This window comes from Cherax quadricarinatus, chromosome 65 (assembly GCF_038502225.1).
Source record: "Cherax quadricarinatus isolate ZL_2023a chromosome 65, ASM3850222v1, whole genome shotgun sequence".
Lineage (NCBI taxonomy): Eukaryota > Metazoa > Arthropoda > Malacostraca > Decapoda > Parastacidae > Cherax > Cherax quadricarinatus.
The window spans coordinates 180,001-192,401 of record NC_091356.1 but is presented as its reverse complement, the minus strand read 5'-3'; positions in this window follow the sequence as shown (position 1 = coordinate 192,401).

Genomic DNA, 12,401 nt, shown 5'->3' with positions numbered 1-12,401 from the left:
TGGTACCAGGATACATGGCACCACGACGCATGGCACAACGACACATGGCACCACGAAACATTACATCAGGATACATGGCACCAGGATACATGGCACCAGGATACATGGTACCAGGATACATGACACCAGGATACATGGCACCACGACGCATGGCACAACGACGCATGGCACCACGAAACATTACACCAGGATACATGGCACCAGGATACATGGCACCACGATACATAGCATCAGAATACATGGTACAACGACACATGGCACCAACACACATGACACCACGACATATGGCACTGGGATACATTGCACCACAACACATGGCACCGGGATACATGGCACCACGGCGCATGGCACCACGGCACATAGCATCAAAATGCATGGCACCTGAATACATGGCACCACGATACATAGCACCAGGATACATGGCACCGGGATACATGGCACCACGACATATGGCACCAGGATACATGGCACCACGACATATGGCACCAGGATACATGGCACCACGACATATGGCACCAATGTCACTGGGTGGTTCAAGGAATGAGGCAGTCATAGCATGTGTCAGCCGTGACTAGTCACACTTAGTAAATATTGTAATGTCATTGTGTCAGCTTCCTGTCTCTCTGCACTCACCGGAAGCTGGTTGAAGCTTTGTGTGTGTGTGTGTGTGTGTGTGTGTGTGTGTGTGTGTGTGTGTGTGTGTGTGTGTGTGTGTGTGTGTGTGTGTGTGTGTGTGTGTGTGTGTGTGTGTGTGTGTGTGTGTGTGTGTGTGTGTGTGTGTGTGTATGTGTGTGTGTGTGTGTGTGTGTGTGTGGGTGTGTGTGTGTGTGTGTGTGTGTGTGTGTGTGTGTGTGCGTGTGTGTGTGTTTGTGTGTGTGTGTGTGTGTGTGTGTGTGTGTGTGTGTGTGTGTGTGTGTGTGTGTGTATGTGTGTGTGTGTGTGTGTGTGTGTGTGTGTGTGTGTGTGTGTGTGTGTGTGTGTGTGTGTGTGTGTGTGTGTGTGTGCGTGCATACTCACCGATTTGTTTTTGAGGGGATAGAGTCGTAGCTCCTGGCCCCGCCTTACATACCTAACCGACCGTCATTGCTTACATAAGAACATAAGAACGAAGGAACACTGCAGAAGGCCTACTGGCCCATGCGAGGCAGGTCCAAGTCTCCTACCGGCTTAAGCCAATGCACCCAACCTAGTCAGGTCAGGTCACATTGACTTAAGGGAGGAACACGGCAACCGTCCTGGTAGCACAAGCTATCAGGTCCAACTCACACCCACCCACATCCACTCATGTATTTATCCAACCTATTTTTAAAGCTACACAACGTTCTGGCCTCTATAACTGTACTCGGGAGTTTGTTCCACTCATCCACAACTCTATTACCAAACCAGTACTTTCCTATATCCTTCCTGAATCTGAATTTTTCCAACTTAAAACCATTGCTGCGAGTCCTGTCTAGGCTACATATTTTCAGCACACTATTTACATCCCCTTTATTTATTCCTGTCTTCCATTTATACACCTCAATCATATCCCCCCTAATTCTTCGTCTTTCTAGAGAGTGCAGATTCAGGGCCCTTAGTCTATCCTCATAGGGAAGGTTTGTGATACATGGGATCAACTTTGTCATCCTCCTTTGTACATTTTCCAGAGAATTTATATCCATTCTGTAATACGGTGACCAAAACTGTGCAGCATAATCTAAATGAGGCCTAACCAAGGATGTATAGAGTTGAAGAACAACCTGAGGACTCCTATTATTTATGCTTCTTGATATGAAGCCAAGGATTCTATTAGCTTTATTGCGAACACTTATGCACTGTTGTAATAAAGTTGGTAGAATTACCGACAATATGTAAAGTAAAGAGTAGTAGTGGTAGTGACAAAGAATAACATAGTAGAGCACATGACATGAGTAAAGGAATAAAAACCATTACTTGGGAACAAAAATAGTGACAACGACTGAAGGGGAGCTGTTTCAGTTCATTCGGTTTTTGGGTAACAAAGGGGACATGAGGGAGGTTTATGTTTCAGGAGGATTCTTTAAGATTGGAGATGGTGAAGTTTCCGTTGTTTGTTTACTGTACGAAACAGCGATCAAGTGCGATCGAGACTTGCGTTGTTTCTTTTACCATGTCTTCTGAATCAGAAAATGATTGGTGAATCGGTTTCCTGGGGTGTTGGTCACGTTCCCCACAAAGCCCTGAGGCGGTCGAGGCCTTCGGCGCCCCCAACTGTCACAGCTCCCCGGCAATGAACTCCGGTGACCCGGTTGGTGCTTGGATTTGTCCTGGAGCCATTTGAGCGCTAGAACGATGGCGACTCTTGTTAGCTTGAGAAACTTTTGGAGCAACACCTGTTGGGGGCAGGTTGATGCGTGAGAATTTATGATTGAAAGTCTTTTTTTTCTTGTCTTTTATGAAAAAAAAGGAAAATGTAAATCAGTGAATGTTTGGTGAATGTATGTACACTCCTCGTCAAACATTCACTGAGTTACATTTTCCTTTTTTTCATCAAAGACTGCAAGAAGAGCCTTTTAGATCATAAATTCTCCACGCATCAACACCCCCCAAAAATAAGGTTATAATTCTTCCCAAAAAGTGGCTGAATTGAACGTCTCGGGATTTTAAAAGAAAAACCCCACCAGAGTCCCCAAATGTTTCCCAGCATTTCAAAAAGGATAAAACCCAGGAAAAAATCCAAGCACCACGAAAAAATAATGCAGGAGTTTACTTTTCCCCGTGGAGGCTGTAAAAGTTTTAGTAGGTGAAACAGCCAGAAACCTGACACCCGCCTCAATGAACACATTTCCCATGTAGGAACGATAACTTGAAAAAAGCCTGTGTAAAAATAAAAAATTTCCCCACCAATCATTTTAGATATTCAGAGACCCCCAAAAAGATAAAAGGCCCAATTTCCGCAGTCGAAAGTGCCTGAATCAGCCCCGATCGCTGCCCCTGAATACAATTAAACAAAAAACGGCAGTTTCAATTCCCAATTTAGCAAAGAACCTTGAAAACATTTAAACCCCACCATGTCTCCCCCGAATACCACACAAAGCACAGAGAGTGAACACTTTGTTTTCTTTCTTTCCAGTCAAATTTGTCCAACCTATTTTTGTTCCCCCAAATAATATTTATACCCTTTTTATTTCATGTAGGGAATTTAAATTTGGGTTTCTACCAAAATTGGTTTACTTTTTTCCATCACAAATTTACTACTACTCCCATTACTACTACCAATTGGGAACTGAAATGGACCCACAGTATTACCCCTCACCTGCCTTTATATACCCTCTGTGTCCAGGATTGTTTGAAATTTTTGATAAAGCCCCTGAGAGCGGAAAGTTGACACAAAAAGGGGCCTTATGAACATAAAAATTAAATACAAACCACGGGTTTGGGTTTAGGAAAGACAAAAGGCAACAGTTGGGGCAACTTTTTTCGAAAGTTTCCCCCACACAGGGTTTCTTTAAAATGAATACAGAAAGTGGGGAAAAAGAGATGTGAAGAAGAAACCAGTCCATCCCCCTTTGGGGTCGTAAATTTGGGGCCCCTTGGTTTTTTGGCCTGGGGGTGTTCAGTCTATATCAGAACTATCTGAGATGTTTTTGTCCTTAAAAAAGGTTTGATCCACTTTCCCCTTGCTTTGTCTCCCCTATTTTCCAGGTCGGGATCAGTCTTCGGGGGGAACTGTGTACTTTCTGCAGTCCAGAAGATGCAGTCCGCCATTCCTCGCCTTTTTATTTTAACAAAAAACCCCGGGCACATGGGAGAAAGAAACTTAAATGACGTTTCGGTCCGACTTGGCCCAAACTAGTCACACCCCATTAACTAGTTAATGTTATTGTTCCAGCCCACAAGGCCTTCTTTTTCTTTAGTTTTTATGGGGGTCAAGACCCAAGCAGGTTGATCAGGGGAAAAACCCCCCATCCGGGAAGCAGGTTTTTTTTCCCGGGAAGTTTTTTAAACAGTCACGTAAGAAAAACGTTTGGAATCAATTTGGAAACACCCTTCCCCCCCGGGACCTGATCATTTTAACTAGAAATAATAAAGGCCCCGGGACCGGAACGTCTTCTAAAAAATGCCCTTTGTGTTTGCCGTGTACTTTTAAAACCCAGTTTGGGGGAACCCCTTCCCAAATTAATCCCTGGGAAGCTGCCCTTTTCGGATCTAGCAACCCCCCGACGATCCATCACCGTGGAAAGAATGCAGGTCAATGATGCCAGCCAGTAGTTTAGTGCCTCTTGTTTGTCCTCTGTCTGAAATAATGGGATTACATTAACCTGCTTCCAGCTACCTGGTTGTTACAGGCCACAAGGCTACGCTTGTATTCGTAATAACTTGTCTCTAACAAGTTGCTGAAATCATTTTATCAATGATATATAATACCGACCAGTTGATAAATCACACATTACAGCCCTTTTCCGGGGATGTTTGGGCCCGAAAAAGGCTTTTTTCAGTTGAATACAGGTGGGAAAATGACACCAAACCAAAAGAGGTTTTTACGTGGCCCCAGTTTGGGCAACATTTTTGGGACTAAAAAAACCCGCGTTGGATAGGGCTCAACTTACCTTGGGACGATCTTCCTGGGGGTTACGCGGGGTTTTTGTGTCCCATTTAGTTCCAGTGGAGACACTTGTCAGGTCCCACTACTTTATTACACTCTTCACTTCCTCCCTGAGCCATCTAGCATCACTTCTTGCGCCTCTTTGATAGTACTTTCCAAACGCTTTTGGGTTTACTTACCGGGCGTTCACCCTTTCCCCAGTCTTTTCAGTTGATTTTTTGGGGTGTGTGTGTGTGTGTGTGTGTGTGTGTGTGTGTGTGTGTGTGTGTGTGTGTGTGTGTGTGTGTGTGTGTGTGTGTGTGTGTGTGTGAGTGTATGTGTGTGGGGGGTTTGTGTGTGTGGGGTGTGTGTGTTGTTGTGTGTGTGTGTGTGTGTGTGTATTTTGTGGGTTTTATGTGTGTAATTAATTTTTTGTAATTCCCCCCTAGTTGTACTCACCTAGTTGAGGGGGGGGCCCAGTCCGGGGCCCTGGGCCCCCCACTGATCCTCAGGTCCCTCCCCTGAGCCGTAGCTTTTTCTATCTTGCCAAGCCATTTTGGATCCTGCCTCCCCCAAACGCCCCCAAACTATTCCAATTTTCTGACCACCCCGGGGTGGGAAAAAATACTTTCCTAACATCCCTTATTCATCTGTGTCTTCAGCTTTCCCCCTGGGGTCCCCCTTGTTTAATTTTGTCCAATCCTTGGAAAAATCCTGTCTTGTTCCTTGTCAATTCCTCCCGTATTTTTTATGTCGTTACTAATTTCCCCCTTCTTCCCCGTCCTCCAGTGTGTCAGGTTTATTTTTAACCCCCTCCCTCGGGAGGACAACCCAGCCTGGGACTAGTCTTGTTCAAAACCTTTTCAGTTTCCTTTTAAATTTCTTCACGTTTGGCTAGGGTGGGTTCCAAAATGGTGCCCGCATACCCAATATGGGGCCCAATCACCCCGGGGTAAAGGGCCTGGGAAAGAAATTTTGGGGTGTGTGTGTGTGGTGGTGTGTACTCACCCAATTGTACCACCCAATTGTGGTTTCAGGGGGCGAGACTCAGCCCTGGCCCCGCCTCTTCACTGATCGCCAAGGTCCCCCCCCTCCCCCCCTTTCCCGAGCTTTCAACCTCCTTCTTAAAACTAATGATTTCTGCCCCACTACTTCAATTTTGCTAGGCCATTCCAATTTTCCCCCCGACTTATGACTGGGGAAAAAATTTTTAACGTCCCGACCCGTCTTTAGTCTTCAGCCCAGTTGGACTTTGTTTCTGTGTCCCCTCTGAACATCCCCCTTCTGTCCACCTTGTCTATTCCCCCCAAAACATTTTTGGTTTTCGTTATCATGTTCCCCGACCCTTCTGTTCCCCCAGTGTTCAAAACCCAAACCAACTTTCCCCCAAATTTTCCCCGTAAGACATTTTCCCGGGGCCCTGGGACTAGCCTTTTTAAAAACCCTTTTTTTCTTTTTCTAACTTCTTGGGGGCCAAACCCGGTGTGGGTTCCAGACTGGGGGATACCCAGTAACCCGAAAAAACAGGGGTACAGTGTTTTTGGGAAAGATTTTTTAAGGGATCGGGGAAAGCTTTCTTTTTGGCCCTTTCCAGGTGCCCGGGGATGCCGCAAGGGTTTTTTGGTTTATTTTGCCTCCGGGGGGTTGGGTTGGGGTTATTCACCCCGGGCTTTCCTGAGGGGGTCTGTAGTTTTTTGGGCCACCTAGCCTATACCTGTCTGGTGTTTTTTTGCCCTCCCTAATCTTTTATGATTTTGGGAATTTTGGAAATTTGGGGGAAGCCGTTTTTTGGACCAATGACCAGCCTTGTTCCCAAATCTCTTTTCAAAAACCCGCCATCCTCATCTGATTTAATTTTCCCCCTCAGCCCCACTGGGTTCAAGGGGGCACCCTTTGGGGGCTAACCCCATCATGTCGTTCTGATATATCGTTAAAACACTGGTCCTAGGGAATACTTCCCCTGGGGCACCGCCCCGTCACAGGCGCCCACTGTGATACCCCTTTCACGCATAGACTCGGGTTCCCGTCAGGTTTTCCCGATCCACCGCAGGCCCTCCCACATGCGCCTGATCCTCCAGCTTCTCACCCAATCTTTTGGGGGGAATGGGGTCGGCCTTCCCGCAGTTTTGAAAACGCAACCCCACCCCTCTCTCGGTCTTTTTCTTCTGGTTTCCTTTTTCATAAAAAACCCCGGAGGTTTGACACAGGGTTTGCCTTTCCCGGGAACCCCATGCTGGTTTTCATCATACTTGTTTTGTTCGAAAGAACCCCCCCACCCCCTCCTGATAATCTTTATGACTTTGCACACAAAAGCCCGAGACATAGGTCTGTAGTTTGTGTGTGTGTGTTTACCCAATTGTGGTTTTAGGGCCCAGACCGCCCCCCTTCCCGGTGTGTGTGTGTGTGTGTGTGTGTGTGTGTGTGTGTGTGTGTGTGTGTGTGTGTGGTGTGTTGTGTGTTTGTGTGTGTCTGTGGGTTTTTCTTTTTACGTGGATAGGCCTTTTAAAGTTTCAAAACGGATATTTTTTAGGGGGTTTGGCGAATTGGTTGGGACCCGGGACCCGGGAGGCCCCCCGGCCTTGGGGGGTTTTACGCCACCACCTTCTCTCCCCGGTTTTTTGGCCCCTTAACTTCCCTTTGCACGGGGAAAATTGGGAAGATTTTACCACATCCCCAAGCCGCATTGAATTTTTTTAATTCTTCCCAAGAACTTGCGGAAACACTTCCTTTCCTTCCCAGTTTTTAAATTAAAAAACCCTGGTTGGGCCCCGGGGGAACCCCAAAGGGGGCCCCCCTGGAAATGAACGTTGCCTGGGGGAGAAGGGGGTTTGAGGGACCCGGGGAACAAGGGGGGAAAATGAAAGGGTTTCCCTGCATTGGGCTCCCCCATCTCTTGGCTTTTTTTTAATTGCAAAACCCCGGGGGTAAAAAGGTTTTTCCATGAAACTTTTAACGGGATTAACCCCAAAACCCCGAAAAAAATGCAGGAAAGCTGGGGGGTTTTTTGGGGTGTTTTGTGGTTGGGGGGTAAGCTGCCCTCCCCCCTTTTGGGGTGGTGGTGGTTTTTTGTGGGGGGGGTTTTTTTGGGGTTTTGGGGTTTTTTGGGGTGCTTTTTTGTCATGGGTTTTCGTGGATAGGTGAATATAAATTAGGCGTTCATATAATATTCGGGAAGTATGGGAAGGGCCAACCCCGACCTGCCTCTCTCTCTCTTTTTTGCTGACCCCAAATCCATGGGGGGGTGTTTGAAACCCTGCATGGTCAGCAAATAAAATACAGTCAGTGTTTCCCCGAGGGTTTGGGTAGTAGTCATCTCTTACACTGGTAACTTTTTCAGGAACGGGTACTCTACTGAGGCTAACGGCAAACGTATTGCCCCGCAAAAACCTAATAAAACTGAAGCGGGTATCGGCGGGCTGATTCTATACAATGTCAAGTACACAAAATTGAACTTTAAAACATAAGTAGAATATTGGAATGGGGCACAAGTGAAACTGAATCTAAAAGGGAAATATAAAACTTCTGTATTCGGGATCACAGTTCTGGGGAAGAAATACAAGAAAAGTGTTTAAAAAGCAGTTCTGCCTCAAATCTAGCTGTTCTCTCAAAATTTCGGAGAAACAAACACCCAAAAAAATTCTTGAATATGAAAATTTGATGCTGTAATTATTCATCAAACCGGTTATTTTTTAAACCCCCAACTCTGTAGGGTGAGATTGATTTTTAAGAATGGGTGTCATCTCGGGGAGAATCCTCTTTCCCTGGCTAACTCGTTTTTTTGAGGAAAATCTATTGGTGTTACAAATGTTTTGGGGTTTCTCAATACTTGGTAATTGGGAAAACACTTTCGGGTTGATTTCTGACTGAGTATAAAGGGTGATACAGGATCAGGAGGATTGTGAGTCTTTCACATTAATCTGGGTTGGAAATCATTATCATCACATACTCCCCAATGATCTAAATGCGATTTTTATCGGTACTAATTTCTCTAACCTTATACTTACCAGTGTTTTAAACCTGTGGCCCAAAAAACTTTTGATCAAGTTTGGCATTAGACGTTTTGTTAAATTAGTCAGCATAATTGATTCTTTGATTTTGGATGGCTTTGCTCAAATGTTTCGATCTTTAAATTCTGGTTTATTTATGAGTGTTTCACGGTTCTTCTAAAAAAACTTTTAACTGGTAAGTTTCTATGAAAACATCAGGGTTTAAATTTTTTTCAGTTAATAAGCAATCATAAACAAACGTTTATCTACCCCTACAATGCATTTGGGTGTACCTTTGGAAAAATTTAAAACAGAAATTTTAAAATGCACATCAGGTTTAAATTCATCCCAAATTTCCCGTTGGGATTGGGTAGCTCTCAAGACATCAAAAACTTTCTTAGGTTGTTCCTAACATTGGGGATGTGAGGAACAATGGGTGGATTAGAGATCTTTTACAAGGGACACAAATTTTCAGTCTCTTGTTCCTCATTATCTTTAAATAGGGGCTTAGGGGGGGTATGCCTGAAAAATAATGCGTTCTTTCCCCCCGCTCTGTCTCTGCAGTCTTATCTGCAATAGAATCTCAAATATCTGGTGAAATGGTCTACCCCTAGATGATACAGAAAAACCCCCGGTAGATGGTGGGTGGCGGGGGGGTGGGGGCGCGGACAAGCTGGCCCTGTTGCTCTCACGCCCCACACTTCTCCCCCAAAAAAAGGTGGCCAAATCCCCCCAAAAGCCACAGGGGTGATGAAGACCCTCTTACCAGTCAAAACACAAGCGATATTGAAAAATTTAGGGGAAATTGCGTGGGCCCTTCTCTCAGCTGGGTTAGAAGCTGGGTTGATGACTCAACCCCGAGAATGGTGCTGGAAGCGTGTAACGTGCCCCCATGAAGGCGGTGGTGACAGGGGACAGGCTGGATGATAGGCTGGGGTTCCCACAGTCTGGCTTGGGTGGGAATTCAAAATCGGGTAACCCCTCGGGGTTGACAATTGCACCGGCAAGCCAGGAAGCGAAAAAGGCAACAGGCTTGCGGCTGGGTACCGGGTGGTGTGCTGAGGGGGCTGCTAGCTGGGGTGGTGGATGGTTCAACCCCTGCCCCGGGAACCCCAAACAGTCTTCTAACTGAAATCCCTTTAAAACCCCTCACCGGTGCACCATTTGTCATGTGGGTTTTTGTCGTGGGTAGGGTAAGAATACTCCCCCTGGCTGTTGGTAAAAATTAAAAATGGGGAAGTATGGGAAGGCCCAACAGCCCACCTGCCTCTCTCCCTCTATCTTGACTGACTCCAAAAGCCTATGGGTGAGGGTGTTTTAAATCCTTATGGGCACAGCAATATGAATACAGTCAGTGATTCACGCAGAGATGGGTTTGGGAGGGGTATCTCTGGTACACTGGGAAGAAAATATTACTAAAGGGGAACTTTTGGAAAAATACAAAATAAAAATGGTTTGGTTTTGTTTTTGTGTTTGTTTTTTTGGTTGTGGGGGTTGTTGTGTTTGTTTTTTTTGTTGTTTGGGGGTTACGGGTGCCGGGGTTGCTAAAAGCCTTGGGTGGGAACGGCACCTTTGTTTTTGGGTTATTTTTTTATTGGATTTTTAAAAAACCCGTTAAAAAGAAGTTATTGGGGTCAAAACCACCAAACCCTGTTTTGGGAAAATGAGGGAAAAAGTGGGTTTTAAACCCGGGGTTTGGAAAAAACACAGGTTGTTCTTTTTTAACAAGGGGGGTACAGGGCAAATTTTAACTGAAAACCGGGTTTAAAAATAACCATCAAGGGGTTGGGGGTAGAAAACCCCACAAAAAAATTTAAAAACACAAATGTTTACTTTTTTTCGCAGTTTTTTTTTTTAACCCATGTTGTTAACCCTAAAAAAATTTAAGACACCCAAGTTTTGTTTACAAACCCCGCCCTTTTTTTTTGGGGGCCCCAGTGTTTACCTTTAAACCAAGGTGTTTCCGCCAAAAAACCAGTGTTCACGAAACATAGGGTTTAAAAGGGGAAAATTGCCCCATTTTTCTAACCAAAAACCGGGGGGTACCCAGACCAAAAAAGGAACTGGGAAAACCCCCAAAATTTTTTTATTTAACCCAAAAACCGGGGTGTTCCCTAACCCCCCAGGTATGAAACAAGGGGTTAAAAGTTCACAAAAATTTTTGAACCAACAGCCCTTTACAACGGGGAGGTTACCCGAACCGCCCGTACTTCCACATTGCGAAAAACCCCAATTGGGGGTTTCTGAAAAAATGATGAAAGAAAAACCCCGGGGTGGGTTCTTGGGGGCAAATTTTTTTACTGAAACCCCCACCCCCAAAGGGGGGTTAACTAAACCAACCCAGGGGGTGGGCCCCAACCGCCCGCCAGGTTTGAAAAAAACCAGGACGGGCCACCTTTTGCTGGGAAAAGTGGGGTTTTTTTTAACAAACCCCGGTGGTACTGGAAACGGAAGTCCAGAAAAATGGTACGGGGGAAAACCGGAGATGGGTGAACCCCACCCAATTTTTTTCTGGGAACCCTGGGGTTAAATGGCCAACCAGGGGAAAAAAAAACCCCCGGTTACTGGGGCCGGTGGGGTTTCTGGGGAACCCACTTGGGGGGGGGGTTACCTTGAACCACCAGTTTTTTACCCTCCCCACCCCCAGGTTTTTACTTGGGAGCCAAGGTGGGGTTTCTTTAAACGATTGGGGGACCCCAACCACCCCCCTTTGGTTTACTTGAGCCAAGTGTATGGGGAGGGTGTTTGAAACCCAAAAACCCAAAAATTTTTCCTGAACCCGGGGGGGAGTGGTTACTTTCACAATTTAAAATGGGGAAAACCGAATTTTTTTTTGGGGGGGGGGGGGGGGGGGGTTTGGGTTTTTCTTTTAAATTTATTTTTTGGGGAAACCGGTAAATGACCCCTGTCCGGTTACTTTTTTTTCCCCACAAAAGAAAAAAAACTTTTTAAACCCCAGTTTCTGAACCACTGTTACTGGGCCAAATGTTTGGGAACCGGGTTCTGAACCCAGTTTGCTGAACCCAATGTTACTGACCCCCAATGTTACTGAACCACAGTGTTCTGAACACCAATGTTACTGAAACATTTACTGACCCCCGTTTCTGAACCACAATTTCAAACTTTAGAACCCAGTGTTACTAACCCAGTGTTCGAAAAATTTCTGAACCCCCGTTTTGAACCACCATGTTACTAACCCATGTTCAAAACCCCCGAACCACCCGGGGTTTTCTGAACCACCATGTTACGAACCGGTTTCTGAACCCCCGGGGTTTGCCAGACGCCCAGTGTTACGAAACCAGTGTTTGAACCACCGTTTTGAACCACCAGTGTTTAAATTTTTGAAACCACCAGTGTTACTGAACCACCAATGTTACTGAACCACCAGTGTTACTGAACCACCAGTGTTACTGAACCACCAGTGTTACTGAACCACCAGTGTTACTGAACCACCAGTGTTACTGAACCACCAGTGTTACTGAACCGCAATTTTCTGAAAACCGCCCCAAAGTCAGAAACCCCAATGTTTTGAACCACGTGTTACTGAACCACCAGGTTTTAAAAATTTCGAACCCCAGTGTTTTTGGGGCCCCGTGTTACAACCCCAGTTTCAACCACCGTTTCGACCCCAGTGTTACTGAACCCCCAGTGTTACTGAACCACCAGTGTTGCCAAAAACCGTTTTTCGAACCAAAATTTTCTGAACCCATGTTACTGAACCCTTTGGACCCCGTGTTCGAACCCCCAATTTCGAACCCACCCCCGTGTTACGAACCGCTTTTACTGAAAATTTTCCCCAGTTTTTGCTGAACCCCGGTTTCAACCCCCAGTGTCACTTTGTAATTTATGTACTGATAAACAGTGTAGACAGT